Source organism: Coenobita brevimanus, chromosome 26, assembly GCF_032717465.1.
Source record: "Coenobita brevimanus isolate Jiangsu-jjx chromosome 26, ASM3271746v2, whole genome shotgun sequence".
In the NCBI taxonomy this organism is placed as follows: domain Eukaryota; kingdom Metazoa; phylum Arthropoda; class Malacostraca; order Decapoda; family Coenobitidae; genus Coenobita; species Coenobita brevimanus.
Genome location: NC_136979.1, coordinates 32,629,345 through 32,636,642, shown reverse-complemented (window position 1 = coordinate 32,636,642; position 7,298 = coordinate 32,629,345). Strand labels below are relative to the sequence as shown.

Sequence of the window (7,298 nt, the reverse complement as noted above, 5' to 3'; positions counted from 1 at the left end):
GGTGGGTGTAGGAGTTGGTGGTAGGGCAGGCGTGTGGGCGGCTCTGGTGGAAGCAGGGATGGGAGCTGGGGTGGGTGAAACTGAGGGGGTGCGGGCGGGTGCCAGTTGGTGGGTTTGATTGTCGGAGGGGGGCAGAGGTTGAGGCGGGGGTGTGGTGGGCACTGAGGGTGTGGAGGCGTGGGTGGGACACTTGGTGTCGGGCGTGGTGGCCTGGGTACTAGGTGGTGATGGAGTGGGGGAGGTGCGGGGTCTCAGTGGTGTTGTTGAGGTGTCAGGTGAGGTGCTGGACGTGGCGGGAGGTGAGGTACTGGGTGTGGCGGGGGGTGAGGTGGGGGTGGTGGGGGAGGGAGAGGGAGAGAGGGAAGGGGAGGGGGAGATATAGCAGTCATAGGAGGTAGAGGAAGGTGGCGTGGGGGTGGGGTGGGGTGAGGGGCCGGAGCTGGGGAGGTGGGGGCATGCAAGGGGCGGACATGCCGGTTTCTAAGGGTGCGGGACGTGCCGTGGTATTCTACGGTCACCTGGTAGGGGTTAGGGATGTGAGTGATTGTGTGTGGCCCCATAAAACATGGGGCAAGCTTGTAGGGGGTGGGGAGCTGTGCAATCATCAAGGTATTGCCTGGCTTGTAGGGGTTGGAGGTGGTGTCAGGGCGAAGGTCCAGGTTGTTTTGGAGGTGTGTCAGCCGTCGTTTGAAGTGGTGTAAGGGGTCAGAGGTGGGGGTGAAAGCGGGGGGTTGCAAGTGCTGCCGAGGGGGCAGGAGGATGGGTGTTTCTTTGAACACTTGCTCGTAGGGCGAGATGCCGTCCTCTCGGGGGCAGGAATTAATGCCCCATTGCACAATTTTTATGTGGGCGGGCCAGTCGTCATATTTGGTGGCTTCTATCCGTGTGCGGAGTTGATTCATTAGGGTACGATGGCTGCATTAGCACATGGCATTTCCCCGGGGCCAGTAAGGGGATGAGTAGGAGATGCTATAGCGAAAAAGGAGGGTGAGTTCGTTCCAGATTTTACTAGTGAATTCTGGCGCGTTGTCTGAATGGGTGGCCTGCGTGATACCAAAGTAAGGAAAAACGTGTTGGACCAGGGCGTCAACCACTGCGACAGCGTGGTGTTCTTTCACTGGGCAGGCTACAATGAACTTAGAGTACATGTCGATGAATGTAATCACGTACCTATAGCCCGATGTTGGGGGCAAAGGTCCTGCTACATCGAGTGCCAAGAGTTTCCAAGGTTTGTGGGCGATAATATGCCCAGTTGGGCCAGCGGTACGGGTGTTGTCCTTACCAAGGGCGCATGCTTGGCAGGATTGGATAATCTCCTTGGCGAGGATGGAGGGATTTGGCGTCCAATAGGCATCGTTGAACACCTGTAGGAGTTTCTTCGTGTCCAGATGAATGCCGTTGTGGATGTGCAGTGTTGTAGGGTGTCTAGGCCGGCGTCAGGGGCCAGAATGATATGCCCAGATGGAGTTAGCAGATAGTCGCCCTGGCGGTACAATTTTTTGAATAGGGCTGAGGGATCCAGGGTGGCCTTTCCTTCCGATGCCATTGTTGGAGGAGGTCGACCCCTGGCTGGGCGGCATTGATAGGGAGTCGGGAAAGGGTGTCCGCGTTGGTATGGAGTTTGCCGGGGCGGTAAGAAATTTCATAGTTAAACTCCTCCAGAGTTTTGCACCAACTGATGAGCTGTGCATTGTGGGTGTCGGACTGTTGCAACCACTGGAGGGACTGATGATCGATGATGATGGTAACCTGGGTTCCTGATAGGTACACCCAGAAGTGCTCGAGTGCCCAGACAATACCCAGGCACTCCGTCTTGGTGGCAGCATAATTCTTCTCCGCCAGATTTAAGGTGTGACTGGCACAGATGATGATGTGTTTGCGGCCCTCTTGGACTTGAGCCAGCATGGACCCGATTGCAACGAGGGAGACGTCTGTGTAGAGCTGAAATAGAATGGTGTAGTCGGGGAAAGCGACAACAGGGATGGATACGAGCTTATCCTTAAGTTGTTGGAAGGTAGCTCATCTCTCGTCTGTCCAGATGAACGGCTCTCCCTTTCGGATCAGGTCATGGAGGGGCTTAGCGATGTGCACGAATCCCTTCACGAAACGGCGGTAGTAGGAAGTCAGGCCGAGGAATGCTCGGGTCCATAGACATCGCTGGGTGGGGGAATGTCTGTGATGGTGCGGAGTTTGTCAGGGTCGGGAGATATGCCAGCATGGGAGATGATGTCCCCCAGGAATGAGATGGTTCTGGTGGCCAGGATGCACTTGGAGGGCCGGAGTTTGAGGCCTGCCTGTCGGATTCGGGAAAAAACCTGGTGGAGGTGCTGCAGGTGGTTGGCCCATGTCTGGCTGAACACGATGACGTCATCCAAGTACGCCAGACAGATCTCCCACATAAGGCCACTGAGGATGGATTCCATGAGTCGTGAAAAGGTGGCAGGGGCATTACAGAGGCCGAAAGGTAAAACATTAAATTGATAATGTTTCCCATTGCTGGTGTTTTCCCTCTGTCCTCTGGTCACACCAGAACCTGCCAGTATTCCGACTGAAGGTCGAGGGTGGAGAACCAGGATGCACCGTATAGGGAGTCTAGGGAATTGTCTATTTGTGGGAGCGGAGTGGTGTCCTTGGTAGTGACGTCATCGAGCCGGCAGTAATTGACGCAGAACCGCATCATGCCATCCTTTTTCTTCAAGAGGATGACGAGGGAGGACCAAGGGCTGGTAGAGGGGGAGACAAGTCCGGCTTCAATCATCTGCACCTGGCAGTCTTCCTCCTCCCGTTGCTTGGGGTTTTTCTGCCGGGATGGCTGTCAGATTGGTGGGCCCATTGTATGGATCTCGTGTGCTAGGTAGGTGGTATGTCCAATGTCGGCGGGTCCTGCTGCAAATAGGTCCTGGAAGTCCAGGAGAAAGTGGTGGAGGGTGTCAGATTGGTGGGCGGAGAGATGGTCGGGGATAGGGGACAGAGGGGCGAGGGAGCGGGCTGGGGAAGGGGCACAGGGCTTGGCTTCTTCCATCTCTCCGATTACGAGCCCTTTCAGGAGGGTGAGGGGCAAGGGAGCAAGATTTGCAGTCCGGACTGCCGAGTGATGAGGGGGAAGGAAGGTTGGGGGCAGGAGGCAGGCCGAGAGGGTTCCGAGTGGAAGGAGGGGGGAGAATAGAACGGAGGTACCTGATGGCCGGTTAAGGGGCACCCAAGCCTCGTGATGAGAGGGGATAGTGACAGCCAGGGAGGTGGCGGCAGGGAAGGAGGGGAGGGGGGGTAGAGAGAAAAGGGGGGAAGGGGGGCAAGAAAGAGGGGGAGGGGGGCAGGGAGTCCTCCTGCCGGGGCCGTGGCATGCAAGTGCAGATGACCCTCATGGGACGGTGGGGGCCAGAGGGTTCCCGGAACTGGAGCTTCTATTCTGGCAGTCGATGGTGGCACCCAGCTTCTGTAACAGGTCCAGTCCCAGATAGCCATCATAGTTTCAACAGGAGGAGTCGAATACATTAAATTTGTGCATTGCCGATGCTGGCTGATGGGTGTTGATGCGCAGGGCCCGTGTTTCCCCACGGATCGGCAGGGGGCACCTCCTGCATCCACCAGGTGAGTAGACATCGGGAGTAGCGGGCCAAAGGTTGACTTGTGATGGGAGAAGTAGTGGCTATATAGGCAAGATCTGGCCGCTCCCGTTTCGACCAGCAATCTGGCTTTTATCTTGTTCAGCTTCATCTTGTGGTAAACTGGGGGCAGTATTTGGGGGAAGTGGCCCCCGCCACCGTGGGATGGTGCGGGGCAAAAATCCAACTGTCGGGGGGGGGGGCCTCCTTCTTCTTCTTCTGGCTCCGGCTCCCTGGGTTCAGCTTCCTCTACGGGGCCAGGTTCATCATCCGGCTCCTAATCGTCTAGGGAGGAGACTTTATGCCTGCCCGGGGTGGTGGTTTTTTGTCTGGCAGCCTTTAGCTGGTCCCTGATATCGTGCAGGGGGCACTGGGAGCTGCAGGCGGAGAACTCCCAGGGGTTGACTAGGATGAGGTTGGGGTTCTCTTTGCGACTGGGGCATCAGTGGGCGGGGTGTGCTCTAGGTAGGCTGGGTGCCGGGGTGGGGCTGGTGTGGGGCATGGGTGGGCATAGCTTGACTGGGGGAGCCGGAGCATTTGTGAGAAACTTCTTTACTACGTTGATTTGCTGGGGTGCAGGGCGGGAGGTCAGGAGGCAGCGTATCAGTTGGATACCCTTATCCATGTCTCCTGTCGGGTCATGGATTGTGAAATGCTCCATCACCATACTAGAGAGCACTCTCAGGAGAGTATTGAAGGTGTGTTGTTCCTGGGTGTCATCATCTGCCTCCGGGTGGGCAGCAGTGACCAGGCATTTAGCCTGGATTAGGGTATCATCCAAATTTCCATCGAAGGTTAGGCTATCCAATTGGGACAGCGCTACTACTTTCCCTAGTGAGGGAGTGATAGCTTGAATCACGAGTTTCGAGAAATTTTGCCAAGTGAGCCCCGGAACGATTTTCGATACTATATTAACTGCCACTTTGCAAAGGTTTAATAATTGACAGGTATGTGTAAACATCATACTGTTTGGGGTAGAATTTTGATAATTGCACGTGCGGTTTAGTTGTCATTTGATAGTATTTCCTGATCACCTCTCTCGTATGCCCGGTCAAGAACCACCACTGTCCACCAGTGTAATGCTAGGTGTTTTAGGGTCGTCCTCCCGTCCCTAGAGCACCTAGTGAGTAGCTGGGTTCTCTTTCTAGACCGGAGCCTAGGCAAATAAGAGAGAGGGAGGACACAAAAACTCAAGGCAACACCTTACATGTGTATTACTAAATCTTACGCAGGAACGAGCAGATGTCACAAATTCAAACAAAATGGACAATTATAATTCTTGGGCTGCAGATATGGAATAATAGTATCATGCAGGATACTGTACAGGAGCAGATTGGTTAGGGGGAACAACGCTTGAGCTAGACACTTATGTTGGTGGGGGAGTTTAGATTTCCTAGGCCGGTGGTGGTGGTTGTCTCGATTTCCCAGAGTAGCGTTAATGTTTTACACAAGGCCTAAGCGTGACCTTATCGAGACGTGCCGTCGCTGTTGCATCGAGTGTTCACTGTACCTTGGCCCGTAGATCACTTTTACAATACTATGTACCCGGCTGGAGCTGGCGGTACTGGAACTTCAACTCAGGGGCCTATGTATGATCTTTACTGTCTTACGGCGGCACTGTACACTATGGTAGGCCAGTCCTTCACTGTCTTACTATTGCACTAGCGTTTCCACCACTTTCTTTTATGCTCTAACCACCGGCCCACTTTACTCTGTCACTCCTACACTGTCCATATGCTGTATGTGTGTTCACTTTCACTCACTGTCAGGTCGGACGTGTCACAGTCAGGCGCAGGGGCGGTGGCAGAGTCTCAGCCTCCCTACTGATGGGGCTGGGCTCTGCCAGGGGCAGCTAGGTCCCGGGGGCGGTGAACAGTGTGTAGAGGCATCCTTTCTCGTCCGGGGCTGCTGAGGGTGTAGGGGCCCCAGGCTTCTGGGCTCAAAGTGGGAGTTCGGCCCTCTGGGGTGGGGCCAAACAGTCACCTGAACTTCTGAGTCAGGCACCTGATGGAGGATGAGGATCTCCCGCGTTTGGGTGCAGGGAGGTCCCGCCCGGGAGTCTGAGGGGCGGTCGGAAGGCTGCAGTCCCCGCAGGTCAGGGACGCCATCAGGCATGAGCTGCAGTGTCGGCCGGCATCGGGGTCCGTCAGGGGCGTCTCCACCGGCTGTAGGGAGAAGAGCCCGGTGGTTGTCACAAGGCCTCTCCAATACTCCTCCAGGCTGGGGGCTCCCTCCAAGTCATGGGTAGGTGGACCAGGCTCAGCACCTGATGAAGGAGTAGCTTAAGGCCGTCTCTGGCTGTAGGGCCCGGCTACTGACCGTGGCTGTCTCGGGACACCTTCGGAGCGCCTATCGGCCGCCTTCTGCAGGAGGGTAGAGCGGCTAGAGACTGACTCTCTGGGGGCACCTTCATAGCGGCTTCCAGCCATCTCCTGACGAAGGTGGGAGCGGCTACCGGCCGCCTCCTGAATGGCCTCCAGAGCGGCTTTAGGTCGTCTCCTGTAGAAGCGTGAGCGGCTGCAGGCCATCTCTTTGAGGGGCACCTTCCGAGCAGCTTCAGGCCATCTCCTGACGAAGGTGGGAGCAGCTTCAGGCCGTCTCCTCTTTTCCTCCAGAGTGGCTTCAGGCCATCCGCTGTAGGAGGGCGAGTGGCTGCAGGCCGTCTCTCTGAGGGGCACCTTCCAAGCAGCTTCAGGCCGTCTACTGATGAAGGCGGGAGCGGCTTCAGGCCGTCTCCTAGTTTCCTCCAGAGCGGCTTCCGACCGTCTCCTGTAGGAGGGTGAGCGGCAATCAGCCGTCCCAGGGGTGCTGTTAGGAACTGGAGAAACAGCTCCACCCCAGTCTGATCTGTGGGCAGCTCGCCCGGCAGGTCGTCTTGTATTCCTGCTATGGTGGCGGCGGGCGAGTTCCGTGTCACAGGGGCGCGCAGCCCGGGTGAACTTACGCCGTTTCCGTCCGGAGCTCATTCGCGCCGTGTACACTCCTCCGTGGGCTCGTGGGCTCCTTCTGGCGGCTCGTTGCGGTCTGTTAAACTGTTTTGATGTCCTGCTGCATTTTAGTTTTTATAATAAATGTAAAATGTAGCATCAAATAATGGGTATTAACTGAAAAAATATAAATATATTGAAACGCGAATCAGGCGATGTACGATCTTTCACTTCATCGTTTAACAAGAGACTACATACGAGACATTACCACTTATAAATGCCTAATGACCTTAAGTGAGCGATCGACATACATTAGAATTATACGAGTAAGTTAATAAAGTATTGATTAATTAATAAGTATATTTATACAATGACGGGGAATCGTCCAGGTTGCGAATTGTCGTGACGGGGAATCGTCATGTCTTGACGGTCAGACGGAGTTCAGTCGGCAGGATTAGCAGCAAACAGTGGTGGGGAGTTCGTGCGGCTTTCATTGACATCGTGGAGTAGACATATTTTGTATGTTGTCTTCAACATTTTTTAATTTAGAATCAAATGTTAAACACTTAAGATGTATTTGGTACTAAAATTATTTTCCGTAAGAACTTAGGGTATAAGAAAACATTGTGAATCTCTGCATAACTTTCATGTTTTAACCATACGGATTCTTTTACATTTCATAGCATGTACTACAGTATATCTACTGAATGTATATTACTACTTCTTTACAGTATTTGCTGAAGGGGTGTGTGGCAAGACCCACTAT

General features: G+C 54.6%; 1 protein-coding gene across 2 annotated transcripts in view; it reads left to right on the top strand.

Moving 5' to 3' along the window:
• The first annotated feature begins 6,987 nt into the window (after positions 1–6,987).
• The window catches only part of fs(2)ltoPP43 (female sterile (2) ltoPP43), a 236,291-nt gene continuing 235,980 nt past the window's right edge, over positions 6,988–7,298 (top strand). For both annotated transcript variants that reach the window (XM_080268044.1, XM_080268046.1), the window contains exon 1: positions 6,988–7,051. The gene's annotated coding sequence lies outside the window, so the exon portion shown is untranslated. The remainder of the gene's footprint in view (positions 7,052–7,298) is intronic.